General features: G+C 51.4%; 1 long non-coding RNA gene across 1 annotated transcript in view; it reads right to left on the reverse strand.

Annotated features, from left to right (window-relative positions):
- LOC308578325 overlaps nt 1–13,672 on the reverse strand; it is a 792,667-nt gene that overhangs the window by 427,664 nt on the left and 351,331 nt on the right. The window lies entirely within an intron of this gene.

Below are 13,672 nucleotides of genomic sequence, written 5' to 3' on the forward strand. Positions count from 1 at the left end.
ACTGTTTCCAGCATTACCCCCCATGGCAATGGAGCACCCGGAACCAGCACCCGAGCAGCGGGAGGGGGGAAGGGGGGGCTTCGAGGGGGGATGGATGTCAGGGGTTCAGGAGCAGAGGCACATGGGAGGCAGGAGAGGGAGGACTATTGGGAAGAGTCCGAGGACAGCGAGGAAGAGGAGGACGGTGGCCCGAGGGATTCCATGAGCCTTTCCAGCGAATCGGGGGATTCCCAGGAGGGGGCGCCTGTAGCCAAGACAAGAGGAGCCCCAGGGGGGACTCATCAGGGGGAAGGAGCAAATAGGGAATCCCGAAGCAGCAGCTGGAGATCGGGACCGGCTTCCCCTCCAGAGCGTAGCGAAGGGGGGGACGTTCCAGTGTGTCAGGGGAAGCAGCTCCGTCGGCAGGAACGGAGGGGAGGTCAGAATAAGCTATCCTCCCGGAAGGGGAGGGGAGCAGTGAGAGGAGTGATGTAACGATCAGGAGAAAGGTTGGAAGCTGGGCGCGCGCGCCAAGTTTAAATGTGCAAGCGCGAGGGGAAACGGAGAGCCCGGGGGAGGAGCCAAGTCCCAAAGCCCGCAGGAGGGAGGGAGAGCCATCTGGGGATTCAGTGTCAGAGGAATCCAGGAGGGGCGAAACTCCAGCGGGCAGAAAGACCCTGCGGAAAAGGAAAGACAGGAGGAGGTGGAGCAAAGCAAGCATCTTAAACTGGTGCAGGGGAGGGACTGATTCAGAGGGGACTTCAGCGGTCTAGCGTTACGGACGTGAAACGGCTGTGAAACGAAAAATGAACTGCAATAAACGTTTCTGTATATAAAGAGAGACTGGCGTTGGTCCTTTGTGAGCTGGGACCTGAGGCAGCCCTGACAGGCGCGAAAATGATCCCGCCCTCCAGGATTCAAACGCATTTATCGAGGCTATGGACGCTTGTTTTAAATCAACTGTAGATGTGGATGTGGCCAGGAGGGAAACGCACGGGCTGCAGCAGGGCAAAGCCATGGTGAGACAATATCACTCCCACTTTTTTGCGTTGGTAAATGTGCTGGGCTGGGAGAAGGACTCTGATGCCGTGAGGGATCTGTTCTGGGAGGGGCTAAATGGACCCGTGAAAGATGAGCTGGCGAGGGGGGAGAGACCTACCACTACCACAGAAGTCGTCCAGAGAGCGCTGACGATAGGGGTACGCCTGGAAGAACGCCCTTGGGGCAGGGATGAGGGTCGTCTGGCACGCACACCGGCCAAAACACCTCCCTTCATACCCAGAGAAACAGGGCACGCGCACTCCACGCCTCCACTGGGGGAGGGAGAAGAGCCGATGGAGATCGGTGGTGCCAAGGCTCAGACAGCGACCAGAGCCCAAACACCAGGAGCAGTCAAGACGAAGGCTCCTAGAGGGAGCAGGAAGTGTTACATCTGCGACAGTGCACAGCACATGGCCAAAGAGTGTCCCCAGAGGATCCAGAAGCACACTGCAGCCTCAGCAACAGTAAGAGGAGCAGTTCAGCAGGGGGAACAGCTGCAGGGAAACGACGAAGCCTGGCTGGAGGCAGAGGCACTGGGGCCCAGCCAGGCGAGTCAGTGAAGCAGTCCCCAGAGATTTTGCAGCCCACAGACCCCCTCCCACCCAAACCAGTGGTGCAACTCACCGCATCACTCCAGCTGCCAAATAGATTCACCCTGGAAGTCCCTATTACCATTGACTCTGGTAGTAATGCAGACTTTGTGGGGGTGGACTTCATCAGGCGACATCGCATAGCGCTCCTACCAGCCACGATGCCCCTAAACGTTGTCACGGTCGATGGCAGGGAGCTACTGGGTGGACAGGTGGTACAGCAAACGCCGCCTATGGTACTGCAAATTGGAAATCACTGCGAAGTCATCAGCTTCAATGTCACCCACCTGTCGGACACGCCCATAGTGTTGGGCATGAGTTGGCTGGATAGGCACAGCCCGGCATTAGCATGGTACCAGCGGCAATTGACCTTCTGCTCCTTCTACTGCGCAGAACACTGCATCCGAACCAGCCAGGAAGAGGAGGGACAGGAAGATGAACAGCAGCTACACCTAGGCATGGTGCAGGCGGTGCCCAACAAGTACAAGGCAATTTTGGAGGTCTTCTGCGAGAAGGAAGCGGACAAGCTGCCTCCCCACCTGCCCTACAACTGCACGATTGACCTCCTACCGGGGGCGACACTGCCGACTGGAAAACTATATTCCATGTCTGAGGACGAACTGCAAGAACTCAGGGAGTTCATAGATCACAACTTGAATCCAAAGCAGTGGGGGGCAGTCCCCTGTTTTTCGTGAAGAAGAAAGACACGCCCCAACGGAGAATCGTAGTTGATTCCAGGATCATAAATTCCAGGACAAAGCCCACAGCATTCCCCATGCCCAAGATCGACGACCTGCTTGCGACGGTGAGGAAGGGACGGATCTTCACCAAGTTGGATCTACGAGGGGCGTACAACCTTATACGCATGCGGGAGGGCGATGAGTGGAAGACGGCCATGTTTACGCCTTTAGGCACCTATGAATATAGAGTTATGCCGTTTGGTCTGCAAAATGGCTCCCATTGTTTCCAAGCCTTCATGCACCACGTGTTAGCGGGCCTCCTCTACAAGAAGTGCGTATGCTTCCTAGACGACATCCTGATCTTCTCGGAATCGCAGGAGGCTCACGAGGGAGACGTCAAGGAGGTCCTGCAGAGACTATGGGAGCACAGACTTTACGCCAAACTGGAGAAGTGCCAGTTCGACGTGACGGAGGTGGATTTCCTGGGCTACAAGCTGTCCGACAAGGGACTCGCCATGGACAGCGCCAAGGTCCACTCGGTGTTGGACTGGAAGAGCCCGCGCAATCGGAAGGAGGTCCAGAAGTTCGTCGGCTTCGCCAACTTTTACCGCAAGTTCATCAAGGGGTTCGCGAAGGAGACGACGGCTATCACGGACACCCTCAGCTCCAAGAAGAAGAAGTTCACCTGGACGGACCAGGCGGAACAGTCTTTTCGGAGACTCAAGCATCTCTTCGCGTCCGAAGAACAGCTGCTACACGTAAACCCCGGCAAACCAATGAGGGTTGAGACTGATGCATCAGACAGAGCGGTGGGGGCGGTCCTGTTGCAGCAAGATCCGCAAGGGAACTGGAGGCCCTGCGCATTCTACTCCAGGAAACTCAGCAAGTCGGAACAGAACTACACCATCTGGGACAGGGAGTTGCTGGCCATTCATGCAGCATTCAAGGCGTGGAGGCACTTCCTCATCGGAGCCAGACACACTGTGCAGGTCCGCACGGACCATAAGAACCTGGAGTACTGGCGCACGGCGCGGTTCCTGAACCAGAGACACATCCGCTGGGCGGAGTTCTTTGCGGATTTCGACTTCCGGATAGAATACATCCCGGGAGACAACAACGTCATGGCAGATGCACTATCCAGGAAATCGCAGTATCTCGAGGAAGCGGCACTGGTGGCGGCCAAACACATTTTTGCACCGAAAGCGTGGGCATGCGCTTCAGCCACCGTGGACCTGGACGCAGTGCGTCGCGCACTGCAGACGGATGCCTTCGCACAATCCAAGATGGAGGAGGTGCGAAGAGGCACAGCGAAGGACGACGAGTTCCAGATACGCGACGGACTGCTCACCTGCAAAGGAGCTCTCTACGTGCCTGGGGACGACCTCCGAGCTAAAGTCCTGCAGCAGTTACACGACGCGCCCAGTGCTGGGCACTTCGGCAAGGACAAGACGGCGGAATTGGTGGCCAGAGACTTTTGGTGGCCCCAGATGAGGGGAGAAGTCGCGGATTACGTCTCTAGGTGTGACACATGCCAAAGGGCCAAACCAGTGCACAAGAAGCTGGTGGGACTGCTGGAACCACTACAGACGCCGCTCGAACCGTGGGAGAAAGTGGCCCTGGACTTTGTCACAGATCTGCCCAGCTCGCGAGGCAAAACAGTGGTACTCGTGGTCGTAGACCTGTTCACCAAGATGGTGCACTTCATTCCTTGCGCGAAGGTGGCCACAGTGGAACAGACTGCCAAACTGTTCATAGACCAGGTGTTCAAAGTTCACGGCTTACCACGGTCTATCCTGTCTGACCGGGGTCGCCAATTCGTCTCGAGCTTCTGGCAGAAGCTGTTGGGCATCCTGAACGTCAAGATCAACTTAGCGTCGGCACGACACCCGCAGACCAACGGACAAGCGGAGTGGGTCAACGCCATCATGCAGCAGTACCTGCGATGCTACGCGAATCAACAGCCCTCGACCTTGGTTGACTACCTACCGCTGGCCGAGTTTGCCTACAACAACATGAAGCATGGGTCTACAGGGGTGACACCGTTCTTCGCCAACAATGGGCGGCATCCCAGAACCTTCCCGGGGTTAGAGACGAAGGGGGAGGGGGAGCCATGGGGAGCAGAGCACTTGGCAGCAGAGTTACAGGAGGTCCACGAGCAACTCCGAAGGACCTTGGAACTAGCAAAACACGCCTACAAAGTGCAGGCAGACAGGCACAGGAGAGTCGGGGAAGACATCCAGGTGGGGGACTGGGTCTGGTTAGCGGCCCAGGCAGTGCCGGCCAGAACGTTAGCTAAGAAGAAGCTCAAACACAAGCAGTTAGGGCCATACCAAGTCGAGGCACAAATCAACCCAGTGGCCTTCCGGTTGACACTCCCGGAGGGCTCCAGAATGCACCCGGTATTTCATAGGTCAGTCCTCACACCCTACAAGGAACCCCACAGGTTTCACGCGCCAGGGACCGCACCTCGCCCACTTAGAAAGTCGCCAACGGGGGAGGGGTCACCGAGGGCGGCACCACTCAACGAGGTCACGGAGATTTTAGACTCAAGATGGGGGAAAGAGGGAGTTGAATATCTCCTCGCCAGGGAAGGTACCCCGGCCAGCGCCAACAGGTGGGTGCCGGACTATGCCTTGGAGGAGCACTACCTCAAAGACGAGTTCCATGCACTCTTCCCGCACAGACCTATGCCGGCAGATTTTCACACCCACACTTTCAACCAGCACGTTCCAGGGGTTCTCATCTGCTGAGGAAACGGCGCCAGACACAAGCTCCCCGGAGGGATCACTCTTGGGGTCTGCCACAGACCGCTCTTATTGGTGGGACACTCAACCGGAGGTGGGGTGGAGCAGGGAACTGCTAAGGGGGCCCTGGCACGCAGCATCACCCGAGGTAACGGGGAGAGACGGACATGGACGTGTTGGGGGAGGACCTTGGGTTCGAACACGAATGCAGAGAGATGGAAGCAGAGGAGATCGACGTCGGCGAGCCCATTACGGGCTGGCCGGATCCAACTGGTCGGCTGCACGCCAGGGGGGAAGGAACTGTATCCCGCACTCACCCCCACAGCACTGGAGCACCAGGAACCCGCCCCAGAAGAGGGGAAGGGGGGAAGGGGGGCTTCGATGGCGGGATGGATGTCAGGGGCTCAGGAGCAGAGGTACAGGGGAGAGAGGAGATGGAGAGCGAAGGGGAAGGATCTGAGGGCAGCGTAGGGGGCAAGGGGGGTCCCAGGGGAGACACACCAGAAACAAGGGGCCAGCGGGGACTCCCAAAGCAGCAGCTGGAGATCAGGACCAGCTTCCCCACCAGAGCATAGTGGGGGGGAAGAGTCCCAGGTGTCAGGGGCAGCGTCTCCTCCAGCAGGGAGAGAAGAAGAGTCGGGACTGACCACGCCTCTGTCGGAGAGTGGGGGAACAGAGGGGAGGTCAGGTCCAGCTGGCCTCCCCGAAGGGGGAAGCAGTGACAGGAGCAGTGTAACGGTCAGGAGGAGGGTTGCCGGCTGGGCGCGCGCGCCAAGTTCGAATGTACAGGCGCGCGGGACAGCAGAAAACCCGGATGGGGAACCAGGTCCTAAAGCCCGCCGGAGGCAGGGGGAAGACTCAGGGGACTCAGCGTCAGAAGAGTCTAGGAAGGGCGAGACCCCAGCTGACAGGCGGACCCAGAGGAGGAAAGAGCAAAGGAGGAGGTGGAGCAAGGCTAGGGTCTTAAACTGGTGTCTGGAGGGAGGAAACTCAGACGGAGCTTCGGCGGTCTAGAGTCTCAGACGTAGAGCTGCACGCTCCTGATGTGAAAGACAAACTGAACTTCAATAAAGACTTTTGTATATAACAACGGACTGGCGTTGGTCCTTTGTGAGCTGGGACCCTGGGCAGCTCTGACAATAATGAACTAAAAAAGGTATTTAAATATACCTTCCCTAAGAAACCAGAGGCCTTCCTTTTGGGCATTGTTGGCCAGAGGGTGCTAAAGAAGGACAGAATTTTATTTATGTATGCGACAACAGCAGCAAGAATACTCATCGCAAAGTACTGGAAGACAGAAGATTTGCCCACTCTGGAAGAATGGCAGATGCAACTGATTGACTACGTGGAATTGGCAGAAATGACTGGCAGAATGCGAGACCTGGGAGAAGAGACAGTGGAAGAGGACTGGAAAAAATTTAAGGACTATTTGCAAAAGTACTGTAAAATGTATGAATGTTAGAATGATGCAGGATATAAAGACAACATGGCATTAGTAACCTAGTTGAACGAAATATGAAAATAACTGAACTATAAGAACAAAGATGAAATTTGAATAATATTATGTCAAGTTTAAATATCTAAATATTTGATAACAAAGGGTAAAATTGGAGACATAATAGCTGAAAAGTTTAATTTAAAACAAATTCTGAGAGAAGGTGAAGCATTGCTGAACATGATTTGGTAAATGGGAACACAGGAAAGGGAGAGGCGAGGGGGGTCAAGAAAGAGGGTTATGGAAGTTTGGTTTAACTATGTTGTATGTTTTATGTCTGTATTTTTGTATCGTATTGTTTTTTGTTTTGTGTGATTTCGTACTTTTTTTGTCTTTTACTGTGAAAATTTAATAAAATATCTTTAAAAAAAACATAAAAAACAAACAAAAACACCAATTTGAAATAAGCCCAATCAGAGCTTTATCATCTTCTTTTTATGTAGATGGAACCCAAAATACCTTTTTTCCATTGGTTTGGGGTGATTCTGGCGCACACCCAAATAACACCATGTGAATTGAAAAAAGCCCAATCAAAGCTTATATGTCTTCTCTCTATGCATATGGAAGCGAAAAGATGGTGTTGTGTTATTTTGGTCTCATTACACACACTTTGCGATTTCTGTGTCAATGTGCATTAAAAGCAAAAAACACGAAATGAAGTAAACGCAATCCAAAATTCTTTTTTCTATGTAGTTGGAAAACAAAACAACCTGTTTGGCTTTGTTTAGGCTTATTGCACAACTTTGCTATTTGTGGGTGAATGAACACCGAAAGAGCAATCGAAGCTTATTCGTCCTTTTACTATTGAGATGGAACCAAAACACCTATGCTTGATTTGGGCTGGTAACAAACATGTCACCTGCGATTTTTGGTTGAATGTGCATTCTAACCCCAAAAACACCAATTTGAAAAAAGCCCAATCAGAGCTTTATCATCTTTGAATCATAGAATCATAGAATCATAGAATTGGAAGAGACCACAAGGGCCATCGAGTCCAACCCCCTGCCAAGCAGGAAACACCATCAGAGCACTCCTGACATATGGTTGTCAAGCCTCTGCTTAAAGACCTCCAAAGTAGGAGACTCCACCACACTCCTTGGCAGCAAATTCCACTGTCAAACAGCTCTCACTGTCAGGAAGTTCTTCCTAATGTTTAGATGGAATCTTCTTTCTTGTAGTTTGGATCCATTGCTCCGTGTCCGCTTCTCTGGAGCAGCAGAAAACAACCTTTCTCTCTCCTCTATATGACATCCTTTTCTATATTTGAACATGGCTATCATATAACCCCTTAACCTCCTCTTCTCCAAGCTAAACATGCCCAGCTCCCTTAGCCGTTCCTCATAAGGCATCGTTTCCAGGCCTTTGACCATTTTGGTTGCCCTCCTCTGGACACGTTCCAGTTTGTCAGTGTCCTTCTTGTACTGTGGTGCCCAGAACTGGACACAGTACTCCAGGTGAGGTCTGACCAGAGCAGAATACAGTGGCACTATTACTTCCCTTGATCTAGATGCTATACTCCTATTGATGCAGCCCAGAATTGCATTGGCTTTTTTAGCTGCCGCGTCACACTGTTGGCTCATGTCAAGTTTGTGGTCAACCAAGACTCCTAGATCCTTTTCACATGTACTGCTCTCAAGCCAGGTGTCACCCATCTTGTATTTGTGCCTCTCATTTTTTTTGCCCAAGTGCAATACTTTACATTTCTCCCTGTTAAAATTCATCTTGTTTGTTTTGGCCCAGTTCTCTAATCTGTCAAGGTCGTTTTGAAGTGTGATCCTGTCCTCTGGGGTGTTAGCCACCCCTCCCACTTTGGTGTCATCTGCAAATTTGATCAGGATGCCCTTGAATCCATCATCCAAGTTGTTGATAAAGATGTTGAATAAGACCGGGCCCAAGACAGAACCCTGTGGCACCCCACTAGTCACTCTTCTCCAGGATGAAGAGGAAGCATTGATGAGCACCCTTTGGGTTCGGTCAGTCAGCCAGTTACAAATCCACTGAGTGGTAGCATAGTCAAGACCGCATTTTACCAGCTTCTTTATAAGAATAGCATGGGGCACCTTGTCAAATGCCTTGCTGAAATCAAGGTAGGCTACATCCACTGCGTTCCCTTCATCTACCAGGTTTGTAATTCTGTCAAAAAACGAGATCAGGTTAGTCTGACATGACTTATTTTTCAGAAATCCATGCTGACTATTGGTGATCACAGCTTTCCTTTCTAGGTGCTCACAGACTGTTTGCTTAATGATCTGCTCCATAATCTTCCCTGGTATTGATGTCAGACTGACTGGGCTGTAATTATTTGGGTCCTCTCGTTTCCCCTTTTTGAAAATAGGGACAACATTTGCCCTCCACCAGTCTGCCGGGACTTCGCCTGTTCTCCAGGAATTCTCAAAGATGACTGCCAGTGGTTCTGAGATCGCATCTGCCAGTTCTTTTAATACTCTTGGATGAAGTTCATCTGGCCCTGGAGACTTGAATACATCTAAACTAGCCAAGTATTCTTGTACTATCTCCTTAGTTATTCTGGGCTGTGTTTCCTTTGCTGAATCATTTGCTCCAAATTCTTCAGGTCGGGCATTGTTTTCTTTATCGGAGAAGACTGAGGCAAAGAAGGCATTGAGGAGTTCAGCCCTTTCTGTGTCACCATCTTCTCCTCTGAGTGACCCCACTGTTTCTTTGTTCTTCCTTTTGCTACGAACATACCCATAAAAGCCTTTTTTGTTGCTTTTAACCTCTCTAGCAAGCCTGAGTTCATTCTGTGCTTTAGCTTTTCTGACTTTGTGTCTACACGTGCTGGCTATTTGTTTGAATTCCTCTTTGGTGGTTTCCCCCCTTTTCCATTTTTTGTACACATCCTTTTTTAATCTTAACTCAGTTAAAAGTTATTTAGATAGCCACCCTGGCTTCTTTAGGTCACCTTCCATGTTTCCATCTCATTGGTATTGCCTGACGTTGTGCTTTTACTATCTCCCTCTTAACAAACTCCCAGCCATCATGAACTCCCTTTCCTTTTAGTATTACTGTCCATGGGATCTCACCCAGCACTTCCCTAAGTTTTATGAAGTCGGCTTTCTTAAAGTCAAGAAATTGAGTCCTAGTATGCTTGGCTGCTCCTTTCCGCTGTATAGTAAACTTCAGAAGAGCATGATCACTCGCGCCTAATGATCCTTCCACTTCTACCCCACTAACCAGGTCATCAACATTGGTTAGGACCAGATCTAAAATGGCTGTTCCTCTTGTTGCTTCTCCCACTTTCTGGACAATGAAGTTGTCTGCAAGGCCAGTGAGGAATCTGTTTGACCTTATGCTCTTGGCCGGGTTTGAAATCCAACAAATATCCGGGTAACTGAAGTCCCCCATTACTACTATCTCCCTTCCTTTTGCATGCTTGGCCATCTGTTCCAGGAAGGCATCATCTATGTCCTCCGTTTGGCTTGGGGATCTATACTAAACTCCCACAATGAGGTCTCTGTTATGTTTCTCTCCCTTAATTTTGACCCAAATGCTCTCACTTTGGCTTTGAGGTTCTAAATCTTGGATCTCTTCACAGGTATACACATCCCTGACATATAACGCTTCCAGTGAAATCAGCGGAGAGAGCACAGGACCTCCGCGGTTTCGGACGCTGCCAAGGACAGGGGGTGCAGCGGGACGTTTGTTGGCATGGCAACACTACAGAACAATTCCAGCAGGGACACAGCTGTGAAGTTTATAATCGACAGTGGAGCGAGTCATCACCTGATTGGAGAGACACCTGCTGGGGGGCTGCGGGACTGCAGGGCTGTTTTGGATGGGAAAATTGTGCAGTTTGCAAACGGTTCCCAAAAGCAAGTTTCTGACATTGTTGACGTGTATGTTCCTTTTTTGCAGGCGCAGCTGGAGATCTACGTTGTGCCAGGAATGTATTGTTGTCTGTTATCTGTACCAGCTCTTGTAAAAGAAGGGTACAAAATTTGTTTTGAAAATAACACCTGTTCTATTTCCAGAGGGGGGAAGCTGCTTGTCAACGTGGAAGGCAAGGACAATCTCTTTGTTCTGGAGACACCTCTGGAGGGTGGGGGGAATGCAGGAAAAGCACAGGCGCAGTGTGCTAGTGTTCCCAGTCATGATTCATGTGTTCATGTATGGCACAAGAGAATGTCTCATGCTTGTTCGGAAGATGTTAAAAGGTTGCCCGGCTGCACCAAAGGTTGTAAAATCACACCATGTGAGGGATCCCTAGTGTGCAGGGCATGCAGCAAGGTTCAAAGGTGCAGGTTTCCCGGGGTAAAGAGGGTAACCACAAAACCTTTTGAGTTGGTTCACACAGACCTTACAGGACCCATGAAGTGTGAGAGTCTGGGTGGGGCCAGGTTTCTGCTAACAATGGCAGATGATTTTTCTCAGAATTTATGGTGTTTCTCTCTCAGGTCACAGAGGGAGGCAGCGCAACTGATCCAGGATTGGGTTGCGGAGGTGGAACTAAGGTTCTCCACCAAGGTGCAAGAGTTCAGGAGCGACCGTGGGTCACAGTTCACTGGGTCTGCTCTGAAGGAATTCTTCAAGGAAAAGGGAATTCGTCACCAGGTGACGGGTGCAAAGTCTCCTCAAGAGAGAGGCGTGGCAGAGCACAGGAGTGAAACACTGGCTGAAGCTGTCAGGGTTTTGCTGTGTGACTCTGGGCTGCCTCAGAGCTTTTGGAGTGAGGCTTGGAAGTTTGCCAGCTTTGTTTTTAACAGGTCCTACAATCACGATGTAGGTGACACACCGTATTTTCTGTTGCACAAGAGGAAGCCACAGGTGCATTTCTTCCGTTCGTTTGGTTCTAGGGCTTCAGTGCCGATACCAACAGCGCAACGGAAGGAGGGTGGTCCTAGGTGCCAGGACATGATCTTCTGTGGGTATGATCCTGCGACAAATGGGTGGAAGTTTGCATACCCAGAGGGTGATCAGACCAAGCTGCTGGTCAGCAAGCATGCTGAGTTCTTTGAGCAGGGTGGTTGGTCACGGCCTAAGGTTGGTTCTGATTTTCTCTCAGAATGTCTGTCCGATTCTGAGGGGGAGGAAGAAAGGGAGGAAGGAGAGGCAAAGGCGGAGCCTGTTGCTGAAGACCAGGTTGCTGATGATGGTCAAGCACAGGGGTGGGTTTCTCCACAGGTTAAGATGGAACCCAAGAGCGAGCCTTCATCTCCTGTTAGCCATGTGCAGGAGGCCCGAAGACGCAGCAAGTCAGAGGGGGAATCTTCTGAGCTTGCTGGAGACACACTTGCTGACCCCAGTGGGTCAGGAGGAGCGCCCGAGGTTGTACTCCGGCGGTCAACTCGGACCACAAAGGGGATTCCACCTGAGAGGTTTCAGGTCACCAGTGCGTGGGTTGGTTTCGCACAGTGTGATTCTGGGAGTGTGGAAGGGATTCAACAATTGCCTGGGATAGATGCCAGTGGGAGGCAAAAGGCAATGGGAGGTGAGTTGAACTCAAAGAGGTCTGTAAATAGGGGTTCACAGTTTCCCTCAGGGTTCGAGACGAGAGGGGGTGTTATTGGTTTCAGAACTCACAGGGTTAAGGAGTTCTGTGTGACGTCTCTTACCTGAGGCGTGGTTAGAAACTCTTATGGGAGTGGATTGACTCTGAGAGTTTCAGTCTGGTTTCGCTTTTGCGGAGAGAGGACGCAAGATGGGTGAGCTTTCACCAGGTTTGAAGTTATGCTGTTAAACTTCATGATTAAAGGCTAAGAAGATAAGGAACGCCTTTGTGTCTGAATTTATTACTGCAATTGCTTCACCGCTGTGTTTATCTCTGCTACCGGCAATAGGGAGAGGCAGGAAGGATTTTTGGATCAGCACGGACAGACAGCAAAGCTGCGCAAAGGGAAGCGTGCTGGACTCCATGTTTGTTTTTCTTGGAACTCATGGCAACTTTGGCCTCTCCGTTGCCATAAGTACCACCTCAGTATGCAGACCTGGAAGAAGTTTTCAGTGAGAAAGAGGCGGATAGACTACCCCCTCACAGGCCCTTTGACTGTCAGATCAACCTACTCCCAGGGGCTCAGTTACCAGTGGGTAAGCTGTACGCCATGTCAGACAGGGAGATGCAGGAGTTGAGGAAGTTCATTGACAAGAACCTGAAGAGGGGCTTTATACGCGAATCAAGGGCGGTGGGGGGCAGTCCAGTGTTCTTTGTGGACAAAAGAGACTCCAAGGAGCCCCGCTTGGTCGTAGATTATAGGTCGGTCAACCGGGTATCGGAACCAGTGACCTTCCCTATGCCCAGAATTGATGACATTTTGGCCAGGGTAAGGAAAGGGAAGGTTTTTACCAAGTTGGACCTTCAAGGGGCGTACAATTTGATAAGGATGAGGGAGGGGGATGAATGGAAAACCACGATGTTCACCCCTCTGGGGGCCTTTGAGTACCTCGTGATGCCCTTCGGATTACAATCGGGTTCCAGCACATTTCAAGCTTTCATGAACCACGTGTTGGGGTCCCTGCTGTACAAGAATTGTGTGGCCTTCCTGGACGACGTACTTATCTACTCAGAGAACGAGGAGCAGCATCTGAAAGATGTCAAGAAAGTGCTGAAAAGGCTGCAGGAGCATCAGCTGTGGGTCAAACTGGAGAAATGCCAATTCCACGCCCGAGAGGTGGGGGGAGAGCTTCCAAGATGGCGCCGGCAAGGGCAGCCCTGCTCTAAGCTCCATGCTAGTCGTGCAGTTTTTTATTAGTTTTTAACAGTTTTATTAATTTCTTTTTACCTGTTTTAATTGCTAGCTAAGGCATTTAAACCTACAAGTGACACAGCAATTTGTCTCCCTTGTTGGAAGGACACTGAATCACCGGCTACACAAGGAACTAGAAGGCAAGCGTTGGTTAAAATTACTCCCGGGCACTGGATCACCGCTGCTGTAGCTGTAGCCTGGAGACAGGGTCTGAGCGGAGTCTCAATACTTGGGGAAGGGAAAGAAGCCAAGCCGAAGTTTTGAAGCCAGGCCAGGGGAGGACCAGAGGAGACCATAGGAGTCCTCAGGTGCCTGGACAAGCAGCTGAACCCGACGGGCTTGAGGACCCAGCCTCCCTCCCGAGCCGCTTTCTCCAGCTGCACTTCGTCATCCTACCAGCTAGTGTGGAAAGCTGTGAGGCTGTGAGGCTTCGGGTTGCTGAAAT

This window comes from Podarcis bocagei (genome assembly GCF_964188305.1).
Source record: "Podarcis bocagei genome assembly, chromosome: W".
NCBI lineage: Eukaryota > Metazoa > Chordata > Lepidosauria > Squamata > Lacertidae > Podarcis > Podarcis bocagei.